At 38.8% G+C, this 19873-nt stretch overlaps 1 long non-coding RNA gene across 1 annotated transcript in view; it reads left to right on the top strand.

Annotated features, from left to right (window-relative positions):
- The window catches only part of LOC135969422 (uncharacterized), a 183373-nt gene extending 177388 nt beyond the window's left edge, over positions 1–5985 (top strand). The window contains exon 3 of the long non-coding RNA XR_010584679.2: positions 5500–5985. This is a non-coding gene — a long non-coding RNA (uncharacterized lncRNA). The remainder of the gene's footprint in view (positions 1–5499) is intronic.
- The last annotated feature ends 13888 nt before the right edge of the window (positions 5986–19873 follow it).

Here is a 19873-nt window from a genome sequence, read left to right as displayed (position 1 = left end):
AAGAATATGAGACAGGAAAGGAGTGTATAGACAGTTGATTTAATAAAAGGAAACACCTAGAGAAGGAATCCACAGAGTTAAGGCTGGAGTCCTAAGCATGGAAAATAAGCCTTCACCATGGCTTCTCAGAGAAGATTCCTCTGACTTCTCGAGGCTTTTGTCAGTCCTGAGCTATAATGACACACGTCCCTGTTCTCTTTAAGGCCTTAGGAGCCTGTGTTTGGTCCTTTCTCATTTCTCTTGTATTCCAACTATAAACTCCACTTTTCAGAGGAAACTTGAGCATATGAGCTCTCTGCATGCTGAAAGAGCCTAATGAATGTGTGTGGAAAGGAAACTAATTTACAATTCTATTGTTTATAACAGCTAAAATTCTTGAGGTAGGGACCGTATGTCTACCACATTTTGGCACATGAATGTGGCAACAGAATAAAAACAGCTTTAGTAAGTTTATCTGCACAAATTTGCTTAACTTAGAGCCCTATCTAAGCAGAGAGGTGTTCCAAAGTTCCAAGATTGGTATAACCAATCTCATGTCTTTTCATGAGTACTGTGTGAACCAAGGGCAGTAAAACATTGGATGGAGAGTCAGGAAACCTTGATTGTAATCAGAATTGAACCATGACAAGAAATTGATGACTTTGGGGAAATCATCCCAAATCCCTCAGCCTCAGTTTCTTTCTCTGTGGGGCTCATGTGCTCTGACTTAAGGTTGTCATAAAACTGAAATTAGAGATACATGTGAAAGTACTTTGTTCTGTATGTATTTGTTATGCCATGCAAATACGGGCGAGAAAACTTTAGAACCTCATAGTTAGAAGGAACTTTGCAGCACCTCATACCCAATCCTCACCTGATAATTTTTTATGGGTAACAGGAAATGTCATTTGCAGGTTTCAGGATGATTTTTCAATGCTTTTAATCTTGTGTAATTTTACTTGTCTTCTGAATTCCATACCTGTTTGATTTAAATGTGAATAATTTTAAGCATATCTTGTTCAATGAATTTCCTGATATTCCTTAAAAAATTTGAAACAAAGACTAGTTTAATTTTTTTTCTCAAGTTAACTACCAACTACAGAAAAAAAGGGGAAGTATTCACCTCAAAACTCCATAAATACAAAGTTATTGACAGAAAAATAGGAATCAATTGAGACTACTAGCAGACATTTTTATATCAAATTAGACTTGGGCTGGGAAGCTGGTAGAGTCTTGCCACCATTCCTTTCTTCCTCCTTCCCTCTTCTGTGGTTCCTAGGGCTTCCCCAGTTTTATGCTCTGTGGCAGCAACACACCATAAGTCTGATCAATTCTCTTCCTCCTCTTTTCAAACTGCGTGTGTTTTCTGGGCTTTGCCTAAAGTAACCACAGTAAATCAAGAATAAAATGTGTGTTAAGAGTAGAATACATTTCTCACCTTAAATAACATTTGCATTTTAAAAGCTGCCTCCAATAGGAGTAAGCACCTTGATTTGAAGGAATTTTCAGTTCGTCACGTGAGGTCTTTCCAGGACCCCTCATGTGTTATTACACGTAGGTAGGCTCATAGGTAGGCAAAGAAGCAAGCTGGTTCTCCACACAAAAGATGTAGCTGTGTGCGTGTGTGTATGAGTCTGTGTGAGTGTGTGGGACTGTCTTCAAGCAAAAAACACACCAGAAATTGGCTTTCTGTCTCATCTTTATGATAACCCATGAATAGAATTGTAGAATTGCTTTCCATAGTGATTAAATCTGTCCTTTTTGGAGTACATGACTGGCCAGCAGGTGTCAGAGAATAAGTTTTCTAATCACTGACACAACCTTTATTGATACAACCAGCAATTACTGGGTTGAAGAAACACTGTTTATGCATGATTCAAATGCACGCTCATATCACCTTAGGCCCAGATGTTCATATTCCTAGATATAATCTTGACACCAGGGCCCAAATCAACATTATGCTGGAAGACTGATTTCCTCAAATTCAGCTTTTATTATTTCTTCTCTACTGTGAAAATATGCATCTCCCCCTTCTCCCATCTCCAGTGTTCTCCAGATAAAGTGAACAGTTTAAAAACAGTCAAACAGAATGTGAATATATTTGAAGGAGGGCAACTTTAAAGCCTTAGCAAGACCCAGGAGGTCTAAGAATTTCAGTCATACAAAGTCTTATCAACAGCTGAGCCATGGTAGTAACAGAGAAATAATTTCAGAAGAACTCCATTGAAAAAGATACAGACAATACTTATAAATTAGCGATAAGAATAATTAATAGGATGATGACTAGCTCAGATGAATAAGAGTCATAGAATTATGGATTTTTTTGTGTGCCAGAAAATGAATCCGAGGGTTGATTTACTAATTGACTATTAAGCATTCATTGGCAGAATTTCATTTGGAGTTCTCAAACAATGCTTACAAAGAGTCTCTTCAGCATCAGTAAGGATTTTAGGCAAAGCAGGGGCCATTCAAATAGAGTTATACCTATACTCTGTTTCAAGAATGTGGGTATTAGTTGAATGTGTCTCCTCCACAATTCAGGTGTTGCCAGTGTGATATTATTGAAGGCGGGACCTCTAAGAGGTGTTTAGGCCACGAAAGCTACCCCTTAGTGAATGGCATTAAGGCCCTCATAAAAAAGGCTTCCTGCAGCATTTGGGCCTTTGCCCTTGCCTTCCACCATGTGAGGACACAGTGTTCCTCTGCTCTGGAGGATGTAACCCTTATTGGACACCAAATGCTGGTGACTTGATCTCGGGCTTCCCAGACTTTAGAAGTGTTAGAAATCCATTTCTGCTCTTTATAAGTTACCAGTGTGTAGCATTATGGCAGCACAAAACAGACTAAGACAGAAAGAAAAAGCTATTTTAAACAACAATCTTGTCTGTTACCTTTCACTGTGAAGGTATTAGCAAGTAGACTTGTACGAATGATTAGAAAGTTAGTTAAATTTAAAGAAGACATTTTTTATTCTAAGGGCAATTGATTATACACTAGAGGAAGTTCCTTTTATACTTTTGTTTATATCCATGATTTTACCTTCTTATTGAAAGAGTGTTGGTTGAACAATTTAGATAATGAAATGGTGAGTGATTACAATCTTGTATGCAAACTAATGGCATCTATATAATAAAATTGTAATTATACATTTGAAATCAATAATGTATAATTTCTAGCAGACTACTTTTGTCCCAGCAGAAATGAAGCCTTCTTTCCAGCAGAGCTTCTAATTTAGATTGCCTAACACATTGAATGACAAATCTGAGCATCTATTTAGCCATTATTACAGGCTAAATAGATTATTAAAGGCTAAATAATATTAAAGGGCATTTTTTTGAGAAGTATTAAGAACCAGGAAGCATTGTGATGTTTTATTGCAAAATTAAATTTAGGATCATATTCACAATTAGGTAGGCTGCATGGTAGTCTGTAATGCTAGATGTTTATTCCAGTTCTAGATTTTGCCTATCTAGTGTTTAGAAGTCGTCTTCTCACATAGTCACTTTAGATTATGTTATACACTTTCCAAACAAAATCACAAAAAAATTTTTGAAAACATTTTGATTTTTTTGTCTCATCACAAAAGTAACATATGTTTTAGATTTTAAAAACTATAGATAAACAAGGAAAAGGGGGAAAAGCCACCCAAAAGGTGACCACTTTGAGATTAATATAGTTAATATTTTTGTTTGACTCCTTTTTTAGAGAAGTGGTGCATGTTTTTGTATCTATATTTTTTAAATGCTGTTTTCCCCCACAAAACAACTTCTTATGAACATTTTTTCATGCTCTTTGAAATGCTTTTCCTGTGTCCTACCCAAATCTCATTATGTATTTCTCATAATCCCCACATGCCATGGGAGGGACCAGGTGGAGATGATTGAATTATGGGGGTGGTTTCCCCAATCCTGTTCTTATGATAGTGAGGTAGTTCGCATGAGCTCTGATGGTTTTATAAGAGGCCGTTTCCCCTGCTTCACTCTGTACTTCTCCTCGCTGATGCCATGTGAAGAAGCACATGTTTGCTTCCCCTTCTGCCATGATTGTAAGTTTCTTGAGGCTTCCCCAGCCATGCTGCACTGTGAGTCAAATAAACCTCTTTCTTTTATAAATTACCCAGGTTCAGGTATGTTTTTATTAACAGCATGAGAACAGACTAATACAGTAAATTGGTATTAGTTAGTGGGGTGCTGCTATAAAGATATCCAAAAATGTGGAAGCCACTTTGGAACTGGGCAATAGGCAGAGTCTGGAACAGTTTGGAGGACTCAGAAGAAGACAGGAAAATGTGGGAAAGTTTGGATCTTCCTAAAGACTTGTTGAATGGCTTTGACCAAAATGCTGATAGTAATATGGACAATAAAGTCCAGGCTGAAGTGGTCTCAGATGGAGATAAGGAACTTGTTGGGAGATGGAGAAAAGGTCACCCTTGCTATGCAAAGAAACTGTTGGCATTTTCCTCCTGCCCTAGAGATCTGTGGAAATTAAAACTTGGGAGAGATGATTTAAGAATATCTGGCAGAAGAAATTTTTAAGTGGCAAAGCATTCAAGAGGAAGCAGAGCACGAATGTTTAAAAAATTTGTAACTTGACAATGTGATAGAAAAGAAAACCCTATTTTCTGGGGAGAAATTCAAGCCTGCTGCAGAAATTTGCATAAATAGTGAGGAGCCAAGTGTTACTCACCAAGACAATGGGGAAAATGTCTCCAGGGCATGTCAGAAACCTTCACAGCAGCCCCTCACATCACAGGCCTGGAGACCTAGGAAGAAAAAATGGTTTCCTGGGTTAGGTCCAGGGCTCCCTTGGGACTTTGTATTCTGCATCCCAGCCACTCCAAGCCATGGCTAAAAGGGGCTAAGGTACAGCACAGGCCATGACTTCAGAGTGCAAACCTCAAGCCTGGGCAGCTTCCACGTGGTGTTGAGTCTGCTGGTGCACAGAAGTCAAGAATTGAGGTTTGGGAACTTCCACCTAGATTTCAGAGGATATATAGAAATGCCTGGATGTCCATGTAGAAGTTTGCTGCAGGGGCGGAGCCCTTATGGAGAACATCTGCTAAGGCAGGCAGAGGGAAATGTGGAGTTGGGTCCCTCACACTGAATCCCTACTGGGGCACTGCCTAGTGGAGCTGTGAGGAGAGGGCCACTGTTCTCCACACCCCAGGATGGTAGATACACTGACAACCTGCACTGAGTGCCTGGAAAAGCCACAGACACTTAATGTCAGCCTGTGAAAGCAGCCTGGAGGGGGGTTGTACCCTGTAAAACCACAGAGGCAGAGCTGCCCATGGCCTTGGGAGCCCACCACTTGCATAAGTGTGACCTTGATGTGAGACATGAGTCAAATGAGATCATTTTGTAAATTTAAGGTTTAATGACTGTCCTATTGATTTCAGACTTGCATGGGGCCTGTAGTCCCATTTGTTTCCACCAATTTCTCCCATTGGAATAACTATATTTATATAGTGCCTGTACCCCATTTATCTAGGAAATAACTAACTTGTTTTTTATTTTACAGGCTCACAGGTGGAAGAAACTTGCCTTGTTTCAGATGAGACTTTGGACTTGGACTTTTGAGTTAATGCTGGAACAAGTTGACTTTGGGGGACTGATGGAAGGGCATAATTGTGCTTTGAAATGTGAGAACATAAGATTTGGAGGGACCAGGGGTGAAATAATATAGCTTGACTGTGTCCTCACCCAAATCTCATATTGAATTGTAGTTCCCATAATCCCTATGTGTCATGGGAAGGACCAGGTGGAGATAATTGAATCATGGGGATGTTTTCCCCCATCCTGTTCTCATGATAGAGAGTTAGTTCTTATGAGATCTGATGGTTTTATAAGGGTCTTTTCCCCAACTTTTCTCTGCACTTCTCCTTGCTGCCACCATGTGAAGAAGAATGGATGTGTTTGCTTCCCCTTCTGCTATGACTGTAAGTTTCTTGAGGCCTCCCCAGCCATCCTGAACTGTGAGTCAATTAAACTTCTTTCTCTTATAAATTACCCTGTTTCAGATATGTCTTTAGTGGCATGAGAATGGACTAATACATACTACACAGACACTAATTTCAAAATATGCATGCTTTGAAGATCAATGCTTATGGGAAGAATATTTTCATAGCAAGCCTGTTTGGGATTCAGAATGAGTGGTGAATATTAGAAAGCAAGTGTTTGGAACCTTTCAAGGGAATTTTCATTCAGAGTTTTTTTGCTATAGGATGGTTTAAATTATTTAGTTCAATGTTGGTGAATTAGTCGCAGGAGACATTTCCACCTAGATTAGAGGTTGCTTTATTTGGTATAAAACATATTATACTAACCTGGGAATAAAGAGGCTTGAGATTTCATCATGGCTCTGCCTCACTGACTCTGTGAGTAACACTAGGCAAAGATATTACCCTAGGTGTTTTTCTTATAATATGAGCTCATCTAAATTGCCAGGCTATAGTTCTTAATACCATGAATAAAATAATTGTTTTTAGGTATGGATCATTCTATTGTATTTAGTTAACATATCAAGTCAGATTATTGTCATTTTTGAAAGGAGAGCTGTGACATAATATAGACTGATGGCTTTACACCTATTTTCAAAGGCTATTCAGTCAATCTGTTCCTTGACCTTCCTTAGAAAAAATATTTCAGAACGTAATAGTCACTTAATACATTTACTTTCTTGTGTAATCCAAAATTATACAGAACTGGGTCAAATGCCAATGTAGTAATACAAAACATAAGTCTTTACAAAAAATCTAATTAAACATAAATTATTTTAAGAAAATATACTATGATAAAATAACAATCATGATAGTTTATGCTTATTTCTTAAAGTGCATATAAATCTTTTTTTGTTGTTATTGTTGATTGGCTGATCAGAAACCAGAATCTCATCTCCCTCATTGACAAACCCTCTAGGTCACAGTAGACTTCAATTGGTATAATAAAAATTTCTCAGAGGTAAAATTTAGATAGCTTTGAAGGTGAAGTAAATGAGAAGTTACCAGGGGGAGAATTTGCTTTAGGATAGCCTTATCTATTGACATTTTGACAATATTAAATTGTGAGAACCCTTGAGGTATCTTCAAGATACACTGATTAAGTGCACCTTCTTCAACAGAAACACATGGAACCCCACAAATATGGAGGTGAAATGCTCATATTTTCTAGAGAAGGAGATTTATAACTTCATTGCTTATGGAAAATTATTCCAAATAAAATTAAATACCTTCTAATTTGGTTTAAACCCATTTTGTCATGTTCTGTGCACATCAGAGTTTGTAAACAGATGGCCAGTACTCACTGAATAAAGTCTCTCTGTGCATTTAAAAATTGGCATGAAATGACTTTTGGGTCTTTTCTTCATCAAATTGTATAGTTCCAGCTTTGTTAACCTCTCAATGTCAACCTTAGTTTCTAGTTTTTTAGTCATCTTCTGGATCATCTTTAAAGCTGTTCATGTTCTTTCATTAGTCAGCTGTACTTCAATAAGCCCTCCGACGACTACCAAGAAACAAGTCAGAATTTGTCCAGTTGTCAGAGCATTTTATATTTCTTAATCTATATTTCTTGTACATTTTGGGCACAAGGATAAAATGAATGCAGCTTTCAGAGGTACAGCTATGTTTTTTTCTTAATTTTAATTTTTGTATGATAACAGTTTTGATGGCTTTGCCAATGAGCCAGATATTTTTTTTATCTAAGATAATGAAATTTAACTAGAGGCAGGAATGAAATTACACTGAAGTCCAGAGATTCTAGGTAGCCATGGTTTTCCACTGAGCTGAATGTTTTCTTCTTTGAGAACCTTAACTTTATTAATTACTATATGGATTAAAACTTACAAAAATACATCACACTTTCTTTCTTACATAGTTCATATGGAATATGTTTTGGCATGTTTGTTTGACAACATAATTTAATTCAATGTATTTATTGAGCACCTACAAAATTAAGAAATATGCTAGAAGATATGGAGACAAGATTTCAGAAATTAAGGGCTTGAAATCTAAGAGAGGGAAATAAGCACAAAATGACCCTAATACACACTAGTAAGTAGTGAATACCATAAGAGACTGAAGATACATGTTAAAGGAATCTTGGAGGAAACAGAATTTCACGGAAGAAGTATCTTTAAGTTGCTCATTAAGGTAGTAGAAATGCTTTCCCTGCAAAAGCACTCTAAGATAGTGGGAAATTGGTATGTGTAAGCTTTGACCAGAGTAGGCAAGTGATATAAAATATATCTAGAAAATGTATTGCGTTTCACAGATGGGAGAAAATATTGTCATTTTTTTTGAGAGTATGAATAGATAAACAGGGCTGAATTTCAATAACACTGATTTGATATTAATGAATAAAGAGTTACCTGAGTCTGCATAATTTATGAAGAAAGAAGGTTTAATTGATTCACAGTTTGAAAGGATTAAAAGGAAACATGACTGGGAGGCCTCAGGAAACTTACAATTTTGGTGGAAGGCAAGGGGGAAACAAGCACATCTTACCATGGTGGAGCAGGAGAGAAAAGCAGGGGCGGGGTAGGGGAACTGCTTACACTTTTAAACCATAAGACCTTGGGAGAACTAACTCACTATCATTAGAACAGCATGGAGGAAACTGCCCCCATGATCACCCCCCTCCCAAGATATGTGGGGATTAGAATTAGACATAAGATCGTAAGATTTAAGTGGGGACACAGAGCTAAACCATATCAACATCTGTGTCTAGGCTTATGAAGGGCCTGTAGTTGCTTTTTGTTTTGTTTTTGTTTTTGTTTTGCTATGTTTTGTTGTAAGTGTTGTGCTGGTCTCATAAAATGAGTTTGGAAGTGTTCTTTCTTTCACATTTCCTAAAAGTGGTTGAATAACGGTGGCTTGTGTTTGAAGGCTTTTGGAGGAAAGTAGATTTTTATCATTTCTAAATTAATTTTGCTAGCAGTTTTCATCAGTTTAGTAACTTTTAGTGTGTTTTCAAGGAATTTGTCTATTTCATCTACATCGTCAGGTTTGTAGGCATGTTATTCATAATAGTCTCTTACTATCTTTCTAAATACTGTAGGGGTTATAGTCACATTTCCTGCTTTATTCTTGGTATTGATACTTTGTATTTTTTCCCTTTTTTTGTTGGTCAGTCTAGTGATTAATTTTAATAATCTTTTAAAGAACCAATCTAACTTTGTGTATGTTCTTTATTCCCATATAAATAATTTTTAGTTTCTATTTCTGATATCGTTTGGCTCTATTTCCCCACCCAAATCTCATATTGAATTGTAATTCTCAATGTTCAGGGAGGGACCTGGTGAGAGGTAATTGGATAATTTGTACAAATTTCCTCCTCACTATTCTTGTAACCGTGAGTGAGTTCTCATGAGGTCTGGTTGTTTGAAAGTGTGTAGCACCTTCCCCTTTGTTCTCTCTCTTCTTCTCTCCTGCCATGTGAAGAAGGTGCTTGCTTCCCTTTCACCCTTCTGCCATGATTGTAAGTTTCCTGAAGTCTTCTCATCCATGCTTCCTGTGTAGCCTGCAGAAGTGTGAGTCAATTAAACCTCTTTTCTTCATAAATTACTCAGTCTCAGATAGTTCTTCATAGCAGTGTGAGAATGGACTAATACAATTTCCTTTCTTGTACTTATGTTGGGTTTAATCTGTGTAGCTCATTCCTTTTAAACTTTTTGTTTTTTAATATAAAAATTCTAAGCTATAAATTAACCTTGTAGTACTAATGTAGATGCTCTTATACATTTGATATGTTGTGTTTTTTATCATCTAAATCAAAATTTTTTTTTTTTTTTTTTTTTTTTTTTTTTTTTTTTTTTGAGACGGAGTCTTGCTCTGCCGCCCAGGCTGGAGTGCAGTGGCCGGATCTCAGCTCACTGCAAGCTCCGCCTCCCGGGTTCACGCCATTCTCCTGCCTCAGCCTCCCGAGTAGCTGGGACTACAGGCGCCCGCCACCACGCCCGGCTAGTTTTTTGTATATTTTAGTAGAGACGGGGTTTCACCATGTTAGCCAGGATGGTCTCGATCTCCTGACCTCGTGATCCGCCCGTCTCGGCCTCCCAAAGTGCTGAGATTACAGGCTTGAGCCACCACGCCCGGCCCTAAATCAAAATTTTTTAAAATTCTTTGACCTTGTATAATTTAGAGGTGAGTTGCTTAATTTTGACATAGTTCAGGAATTCTACATCTTATTATCTTTTATTCTAACACAATTTTGTTGCGTTTTGAGAACATATTCTATGTTAGTTCAATTATTTTGTCTTTATTGAGCTTTATTTTCTATCCTTCTATATGGTCTCCCTTTGAGACTTTTAAAATATACATTTGAAAATATTGCATTCCACAGCTATATGATGTAGTATTTGTAAATGCCTATTAGGTCAAATTAGGTGAAATTTTTGTACTAAGCTTCTATGTAACTTCTGATTTTTTAAATTTGTTCTAACAATTACTGAGATAATGTTAGCATCTATAAATATGATGGTATATTTCTCTATTTTTGCCTTTAATACTGTCTTTTTCATTTGTTTTATGTACTTTGAATCTCTATTTTTAAGTATATGAACATTTTGTTTAATGTACATGAACCCTGTTACAATTTTGATATATTCTTTCATGCCTACAGTAATATTCATTGTTTTGAGGTCTATTTTCTTACAGTAATACAGTCACACAACTTTCTTATGTTTGTATGACACATGTTTTTCATCCCATTATTTAAATTTCATTCTGCCTTTGTACTTTAAGTTTCTTGCTTATAATAAACTTATTTTTGGCTTTTGTAATTTTTATCAATTTTTTGTTATTTACATTGTAATAATTATTTTATATATTATTTATTGATACATAATTTTACCTATTAATTGGGATACATATATTTTGATACAAACATATGATGTGTAATAACAATCAACTAAGGGCAATTGGGATATCCATCTCCTCAAACATTTATTATTTCTTTGTGTTGCAAACATTCCTAATCTCTTCTTGCTACTTTGAAATATATGATAGCACAATAGGGCAACTATAGCTAATGATATATTATTAATTCTGATTATCTCTGCCTCTTATATTTAACAAAATTATTGTGTTGACTGTGTTTATGTCTATCAATTTTTTTTAATTGTTCCCTTCTTTTTTGGTTCCTTTGACTCGGATTTTCTGTATTCTTTTGGATTTAGGATATTTATTCTTCTGTTTATCTCCTTTACTCATTTTTTTATACAAAACTTTTTGTATTACTTTATAATGGTTTTTTGAACGACAGTATGCCTCCTTCACTTCTACAGTCCACTTTGGATTGATATTGCACCACTATACATAAAATATAGAAAGCTGACAGATACATAATTTCATGTATCCTTCTTAATGTATTATTTGCTATCATTAGCTATTGTTTTCAAATGTTACTCTATATCTGTTATAGATCTCACAATTAATTGCTGTCAATTTTGCCTTAATCAATGTTTTTTAAAGAAATAAGCAAAAGTTTGAAAAAGCTTTGTAAACCTTCCATTCTTGACCTTTTTCAGTATTTGAGTACTCTACAATATTTCCCATAGATTTAAATTTCCAACTGGTGTCATTTCTTTTCAGTTTAAAGAATTTCCTTTAATATATTTTGTAGTATGGTTGTGTTGGTAGCAAATTTTCTCTGTATCTAAAAATGTCTTTTTAATCTAAAACTGTCTTTATTTTAACTCCATTTTAAAATATTTTTTGTTGAATATAGAATTCAAAATTTCAATTGATTCTAATTGAAAATTGCTGTATTTTCCCTCAGTACTGTAAAAATATTATTCCATTGTATTCTGGATCATGCTGTTGCTATTGAGAAGTGAGTCATTATACTTATTGTCATTGCCCTGATATGATACAATATGATTATTTTACTTTGATTGCTTTCAGTATTTTCTCTCTTTTTTCTTGTTTTTTATAGTTTTACTATGTGCCTAAGTTTGGTTTTCTGTTTATTTCTCTGTCTGGAGATTTGTTGAGAATCTTGGATTTGGGGGTTTATATTTACCATATCTTTTAAAGTTTACCATTATTTCTTGAAATAATTTTGTGCTTCTTTCTCTCCTTCCTGTACATTTAGAGCTTTGAAGACACATATTAATCTACTTCATATTGTCCCATAGGTCACTGATGCTCTCTTCAGTTATGTCAGTATTGTTTTCTTCCTCTTTGCCTTATTTTGAATAATATCTGTTAATCTGTCTTCAACTTCATTGATCCTTTCTTATGCAGTGTTTATTCATATTTAGTGTGTTTTTATTTTATGTATTATGCTTTTACGTTCTAGAATTGTTTCTATTTTATAGTTTCCATTTCTATGTTGAGATTTTCCATTTGTTCATTTAATTTTTGTTTTTCCCGAAAATCCTTGAATATAATTATAATAGCTATTTTAATTTCCTTGAGTGATACTTCTACTGTTTCTATCATCTGTAGCTCACCTTCTGTTGTTATTTTCTTGGTTGTGGACTCCCAGTTGATTGTTTCTTCATATCCCTTATTATATTAAATCGTGTTTCCTAAAAAGTAAATCTATAGTTCAAAATACTTTAGGCCGGGCACTGTGGCTCACGCCTGTAATCCCAACACTTTGGGAGGATGAGATGGGTGGATCACGAGGTCAGGAGATTGAGACCATCCTGGCTAACAAGGTGAAACCCCATCTCTACTAAAAAAAATATATATATGAAAAAATTAGGCAGGTAGGTAGTGGCAAGCACCTGTAGTCCCAACTACTCAGGAGGCTGAGGCAGGAGAATGACATGAACCCAGGAGGCGGAGCTTGCAGTGAGTCAAAATGGCACCACTGCACTCCAGCCTGGACGATAGAGTGAGACTCCATCTCAAAAAAGAAAGAAAGAAACAAACAAACAAAAAAACCCCACATTAAAAAAAAATTCTATCTTCTATCTTTAGAAAAGTATGAGAATGGACTAATACAGAAAATTGGTACCAGGAGAGTGGGGCACTGCTACAGATACTTGAAAACGTGGAAGTGACTTTAGACCTGAGTAATGGGCAGAGGTTGAAACAGTTTGGAGGGCTCAGAAGAAGACAGGAACATGTGGGAAAGTTTGGAACTTCCTGGAGATTTGTTGAATGGTTTTGACCAAAATGATGATAGTTATATGGACAATGAAATCCATACTGAAGTGGTCTCAGATGGAGATGAGGAACATATAGGGAACAGAAGCAAAAAAAAAAAAAAAAAAAAAAAAAAGTCTCTCTTCCTATGCTTTAGCAAAAAGACTGCTGGCATTGTGCTTCTGCTCTAAGGACCTGTAGAACTTTTATCTTGGGAAAACTTAGGGTTTTGGGAGAATAAATTTTAAACAGCAAAGTGTTCAAGATATGACTTGGCTGCTGCTAACAGCATACAGTCATATGTGTTTGCAAAGAGATGATCTGAAATGGGAACTTACATTTAAAAAGGAAGCAAAGCATAAAAGTTTGGAAAATTTGCAGCCTGACCATGTTGCAGAAGGGATAGAGAGAAAAAATAAACAAACACAGTTTCTAGGTAGAAATTCAAGTTGGCTGCAGGAATTTCTGTGAATAAAGAGGAGCCAAATGTTAATTGCCATGACAATAGGGAAAATGTCTCCAGGGCATATTAGAGACCTTTGTGACAGCCCCTCCCATCACAGGCCCAGAGGCCTAGGAGGGAAAAATAATTTCATGGGCTAGTCCCAGGGGCCCACTGCTCTATGCAGTATTGGGACATGGTGCCCTGCGTTCCAGCCACTCCAGCTCCAGTTGTGGCTAAAAGGGACCAAGGTATAGCTTGAGCCATTGCTTTAGAGGGTGCAAGCCCTAAACCTTGGTGGCTTCCATGTAGTGTTGGACCTGCATGTGGGCAGAAGACAAGAGTTTTTGCTTGGGAACCTCTGCCTAGATTTTGGAGGATGTATGGAAATGCCTGGATGTCCAAGCAGGTCTGTAGCAGGGTCAGAGCCCTCACGGAGAACATCTACCAAGGCAGTGTGGAGGGAATTGTGAGGTTAAAACCCCCACACAGAGAGCTGTGGGAAGAAGGCCACAGTCCCCTAGACCCCAGAATCATAGATCCACCAAGAGCTTGTACTGTGATCCTGAAAAAGCTGCAGGCACTCAATGAAAGCCCAAGAAAGCAGTTTCAGGGACTGCACCCTGCAGAGCCATAGAGTCAGAGCTGCCCAAGGTCTTGAGAGCCTACCCCTTGTGTCATTGTGGCTTGGACAGATGTGTGACAAGGAGTTGAAGGAAATCATTTTGGAGCTTTAAGATTTAATGGCTGCCTTGCTGGGTTTCAGACTTGTGTGAGGCCTACAACCCCTTTGTTTTGGCCAATTTCTCTCATCTAGACTGGGAGAAGTTACCCAATGTTGGTACTCCCATTGTATCTTGGAAGTAACTAACTTGATTTTGATTTTACAGGCTTATAGGCAGAAGTGAAATGTGAGAAGGACATGAAATTTGGGAGGATCCAGGGGCAGAATGATATGGTTTGGCTCTGTGTTCCCACCCACATCTCATCTTGAATTATAATCCCTAGGTGTTAGGGGAGGGACCTGGTGGGAGGTGATTGGATCAGTTTCCCCAATGCTGTTCTCATAATAGTGAGTGAGTTCTCATGAGATCTAATGGTTTAAAAGTGTGTGGTAGTTTCTTCCTTCCTCTCTCTCCTGCTTTGCCATGGTAAATTTTGCTTGCTTCCCCTTCACCTTCCACCATGATTGTAAGTTTCCTAAGGTCTCCCAGTCATGTTTACTGTTAAGCCTTTTGTACTGTGAGTCAAACACCTTTTCTTCATAAAACTTCTGTCTCAGGTAGTTGTTTTTAGCAGCGTGAGAATAGACTAATATAGATGTCCTTAATTAGATATTAGAAAACCTACGTTAGTTTGTTCTCCAATGCTATAAAGAAATACCTGAGACAGGGTAATTTATAAAGGAAAGAGCTTCAGTTAGCTCACAGTTTACAAGCTGTACAGGAAATATGATGCTGGCCATTGACTGGGCTTCTAGGAAACCCTTAGGAAACTTACAATCATGGCAGAAGGTGAAGGGGAAACAGGATTTGGAAGCAGGATTATCTTACATGGCCAGACTAGCAGTAAGACTAATGTGGGTGATATGGTTTGGCTCTGTGTCCCCACCCAAATCTCATCTTGTAGCTCCCATAATTTCCACGTGTTGTGAGAGGGACCCAGTGGGTGATGACTGAATTATGGGGATGGGTCTTTCCTGTGCTGTTCTTGTGATAGTGAATACGTCTCATGAGATCTGATGGCTTTAAAAATGGAGTTTGCCTACAGAAGCTCTCTTTTTGCCTGCTGCCATCCATGTAAGACGTGATTTGCTCCTCCTTGCCTTCCACCATGATTTGGAGGCTTCCCTAGCCATATGAAACTGTAAGTCCCATTAAACCTCTTTTTTGTTTTTTGTAAATTGCCCAGTCTCAGGTGTGCCTTTATCAGTAGCATGAAAATGGACTAATACAGTGGGGGAAAGTGCCACACACTTTTAAACAACTGGATATCATGAGAACTCACAATCATGATGACCAAGGGGAGATGGTGTTAAATCATGAGAAACTGCTTCCATAATCCAATTACTTTTCACCAGGCCCTACTTCCAACATTGAGGATCACAACTGAACATGAGATTTGGGTTGGAACACAGATCCAAATCATATTATTCTATCCCAGGCTTCTCCCAAATCTCATGTCTTTCTCACACTGAAAAATACAATTATGTCTTCTCAGCAATCCATTGAAGTCTTAACCCATTCCAGCATTAACTAAAAAGTTCTAAGTCTCATCTGAGACAAGGTAAGTCTCTTCTGCCTATCAGCCTACAAAATCCAAAGCAAGTTAGTTACTTCCAAAATACAATGGGGGTACAGGCATTAAGTAAATATTCCCACTCCAAATGGAGAAAAAGGCCAGAGTAAGGGGCTACAGGGTCCATGCAATTCCGAAATTCAACAGGGTAGTCAATAAATCTTAAAGCTCCAAAATAACCTCTGTTGACCCTATGTCTTACATCTAGGGCACACTAGTGAGAGTGGTGGTCTCCCCAGGCTTTGGCAGCTCTGTGCCTGTGGCTTTGCAAAATTCAGCTCCCATGGCTGATCTCAAGGGCTGGCATTGAGTGCCTATGGCTTTTTCAGGTGCAGCATGCAAGCTACCAGTGGATCTACCTTTCTGGGGTCAGGAGGATGGTGGCCCTCTTTTCACAGCTCCACTAGGCAGTACCTCAGTGAGGACTCTGTGTAGGGGATCCAACCCCACATATCCCCCTTTCATTGCCTTAGTAGATGTTCTCCATGAGGGTTCCACTCCAGCACCAGGTTTCTGCCTGGACATCTAGTCTTTTCCATATATCCTCTGAAATCTGGGTGGAGACTCCCAAGCCTGAACTCCTGCACACTGCACCACAGTCTTAACACCACATGGAAACCACCAAGACTTACAGCTTGCACCCTCTGGAGCAGTGGATCAAGCTGTGCCTGGACCCCTTTGAGCAGTGTCCCAAGGCTGCACTGGGCAGTGGGGCCCTGAACTTGGCCCATGAAACCATTCTGTCATCCTAAACCTCCAAGCTTGTAATGGGAAGAGCTTCTGCAAAGGACTCTGAAATGTCTTCAAGGCCTTTTTCCCATTCTCTTAGCTATCAACACTTGTCCTACTTTTAGATATGTAAATTTCTGTAGCCTGCTTGAATTCCTTCCATGAAAATTGGCTTTTCTACCACAGAGCCACGCTGCAAATTTTCCAAACTTTTATGCTTTGATTTTCTTTTAAATATAACAGTTTTCAGTCATTTCTTTGCTAACACATATGAGCTAGGTGTTAGAAGCAGCCAGGTCACATCTTGAATGCTTTGCTGCTTAGAAGTTTTTTCCACCAGATACCCTAAATCAGCATTCTCAAGTTCAAAGTTCCACAGATTCCTAAGTCAGGGGCACAATCAAACCAAGGTCTTTGACAAGGCGTAACAAAAGTGACTGCTCCACTTCCCAATAAGTTTCTCATCTTCACCTGTGACCTCATCAGCCTGGCCATCTCTGTTCACGTCACTATTGATATTTGGGTCACAACCATTCAACAAGTTTCTAAGAAGTTCCAAATTTTTTCCTTATCTTTCTGTCTTCCTCTGAGCCCTCGATACTCTTCCAAACTCTGCCTATTACCCAGTTTCAAAGTTGCTTCCACATTTTCAGGTATCTTTATAGCAATACTGCACCCCTGGTACCAATGTTCTGTATCAGCCCATTCTTGCATTGCTAAAGAAATATTTGAGGTGGGGGGCAGAGCAAGATGGCCAAATAGGAACAGCTCCAGTCTCCAACTCCCAGCGCAAGTGACACAGAAGACAGGTGATTTCTGCATTTTCAACTGAGGTACTGGGTTCATCTCACTAGGGAGTGCCGGACAATCTATGCTGGTCAGCTGCTGCAGCCCGACCAGTGAGAGCTGAAGCAGGGCGAGGCATCACCTCACCTGGGAAGCGCAAGGGGAAAGGGAATACCTTTTCCTAGCCAGGGAAACTGAGACACACAACACCTGGAAAATTGGGTAACTCCCACCCCAATACTGCGCTTTAAGCTAACGGGCACACCAGGAGATTATATCCCACACCTGGCCGGGAGGGTCCCACACCCACGGAGCCTCCCTCATTGCTAGCACAGCAGTCTGTGATCTACCGGCAAGGCAGCAGCGAGGCTGGGGGAGGGGCGCCCGCCATTGCTGAGGCTTAAGTAGGTAAACAAAGCCGCTGGGAAGCTCCAACTGGGTGGAGCTCACAGCAGCTCAAGGAAACCTGCCTGTCTCTGTAGACTCCACCTCTGGGGACAGGGCACAGTAAACAATAACAAACGCAGCAGAAACCTCTGCAGACGCAAACGACTCTGTCTGACAGCTTTGAAGAGAGCAGTGGATCTCCCAACATGGAGGTTGAGATCTGAGAACGGACAGACTGCCTGCTCAAGTGGGTCCCTGACCCCTGAGTAGCCTAACTGGGAGACATCCCCCACTAGAGTCTGACACCCCACACCTCACAGGGTGGAGTACCCCTCTGAGAGGAAGCTTCCAAAGCAAGAATCAGACAGGTACACTCGCTGTTCAGCAATATTCTATCTTCTGCAGCCTCTGCTGCTGACACCCAGGCAAAGAGGGTCTGGAGTGGACCTCAAGCAATTTCCAACAGACCCACAGCTGAGGGTCCTGACTGTTAGAAGGAAAACTATCAAACAGGAAGGACACCTACACCAAATCCCCATCAGTACGTCACCATCATCAAAGACCAGAGGCAGATAAAACCACAAAGATGGGGAAAAAGCAGGGCAGAAAAGCTGGAAATTCAAAAAATAAGAACACATCTCCCCTGGCAAAGGAGCACAGCTCATCGCCAGCAACGGATCAAAGCTTGACGGAGAATGACTTTGATGAGATGAGAGAAGAAGGCTTCAGTCCATCAAACTTCTCAGAGCTAAAGGAGGAATTACGTAACCAGCGCAAAGAAACTAAAAATATTGAAAAAAAAAAATGGAAGAATTGATGGCTAGAGTAATTAATGCAGAGAAGGTCATAAAGGAAATGAAAGAGATGAAAACCATGACATGAGAAATATGTGACAAATGCACAAGCTTCAGTAACCGACTCGATCAACTGGAAGAAAGAGTATCAGTGATTGAGGATCAAATGAATGAAATGAAACGAGAAGAGAAACCAAAAGAAAAAAGAAAAAGAAATGAACAAAGCCTGCAAGAAGTATGGGACTATGTAAAAAGACCAAATCTACGTCTGATAGGGGTGCCTGAAAGTGAGGGAGAAAATGGAACCAAGTTGGAAAACACTCTTCAGGATATTATCCAGGAGAACTTCCCCAACCTAGTAGGGCAGGCCAACATTCAAATCCAGGAAATACAGAGAATGCCACAAAGATACTCCTCGAGAAGAGCAACTCCAAGACACATAATTGCCACATTCACCAAAGTTGAAATGAAGGAAAAAATGTTAAGGGCAGCCAGAGAGAAAGGTCGGGTTACCCACAAAGGGAAGCCCATCAGACTAACAGCAGATCTCTCAGCAGAAACTCTACAAGCCAGAAGAGAGTGGGGGCCAATATTCAACATTCTTAAAGAAAAGAATTTTAAACCCAGAATTTCATATCCAGCCAAACTAAGTTTCATAGGTGAAGGAGAAATAAAATCCTTTACAGATAAGCAAATGCTAAGAGATTTTGTCACCACTAGGCCTGCCTTACAAGAGACCCTGAAGGAAGCACTAAACATGGAAAGGAACAACCAGTACCAGCCATTGCAAAAACATGCCAAAATGTAAAGACCATCGAGGCTAGGGAGAAACTGCATCAACTAATGAGCAAAATAACCAGTTAATATCATAATGGCAGGATCAAGTTCACACGTAACAATATTAACCTTAAATGTAAATGGACTAAATGCTCCAATTAAAAGACACAGACTGACAAAATGGATAAAGAGTCAAGACCCATCAGTCTGCTGTATTCAGGAGACCCATCTCACACGCAGAGACATACATAGGCTCAAAATAAAGGGATGGAGGAAGATCTACCAAGCAAATGGAGAACAAAAAAAAAGCAGGGGTTGCAATCCTAGTCTCTGATAAAATAGACTTTAAACCATCAAAGATCAAAAGAGACAAAGAAGGCCATTACATAATGGTAAAGGGATCAATTCAACAGGAAGAGCTAACTATCCTAAATATATATGCACCCAATACAGGAGCACCCAGATTCATAAAGCAAGTCCTTAGAGACTTACAAAGAGACTTAGACTCCCATACAATAATAATGGGAGACTTCAACACTCCACTGTCAACATTAGACAGATCAACGAGACAGAAAGTTAACAAGG

Source organism: Macaca fascicularis, chromosome 2 (genome assembly GCF_037993035.2).
Source record: "Macaca fascicularis isolate 582-1 chromosome 2, T2T-MFA8v1.1".
Classification (NCBI taxonomy): domain Eukaryota; kingdom Metazoa; phylum Chordata; class Mammalia; order Primates; family Cercopithecidae; genus Macaca; species Macaca fascicularis.
This window is presented reverse-complemented; position numbering and strand designations above follow the sequence as displayed.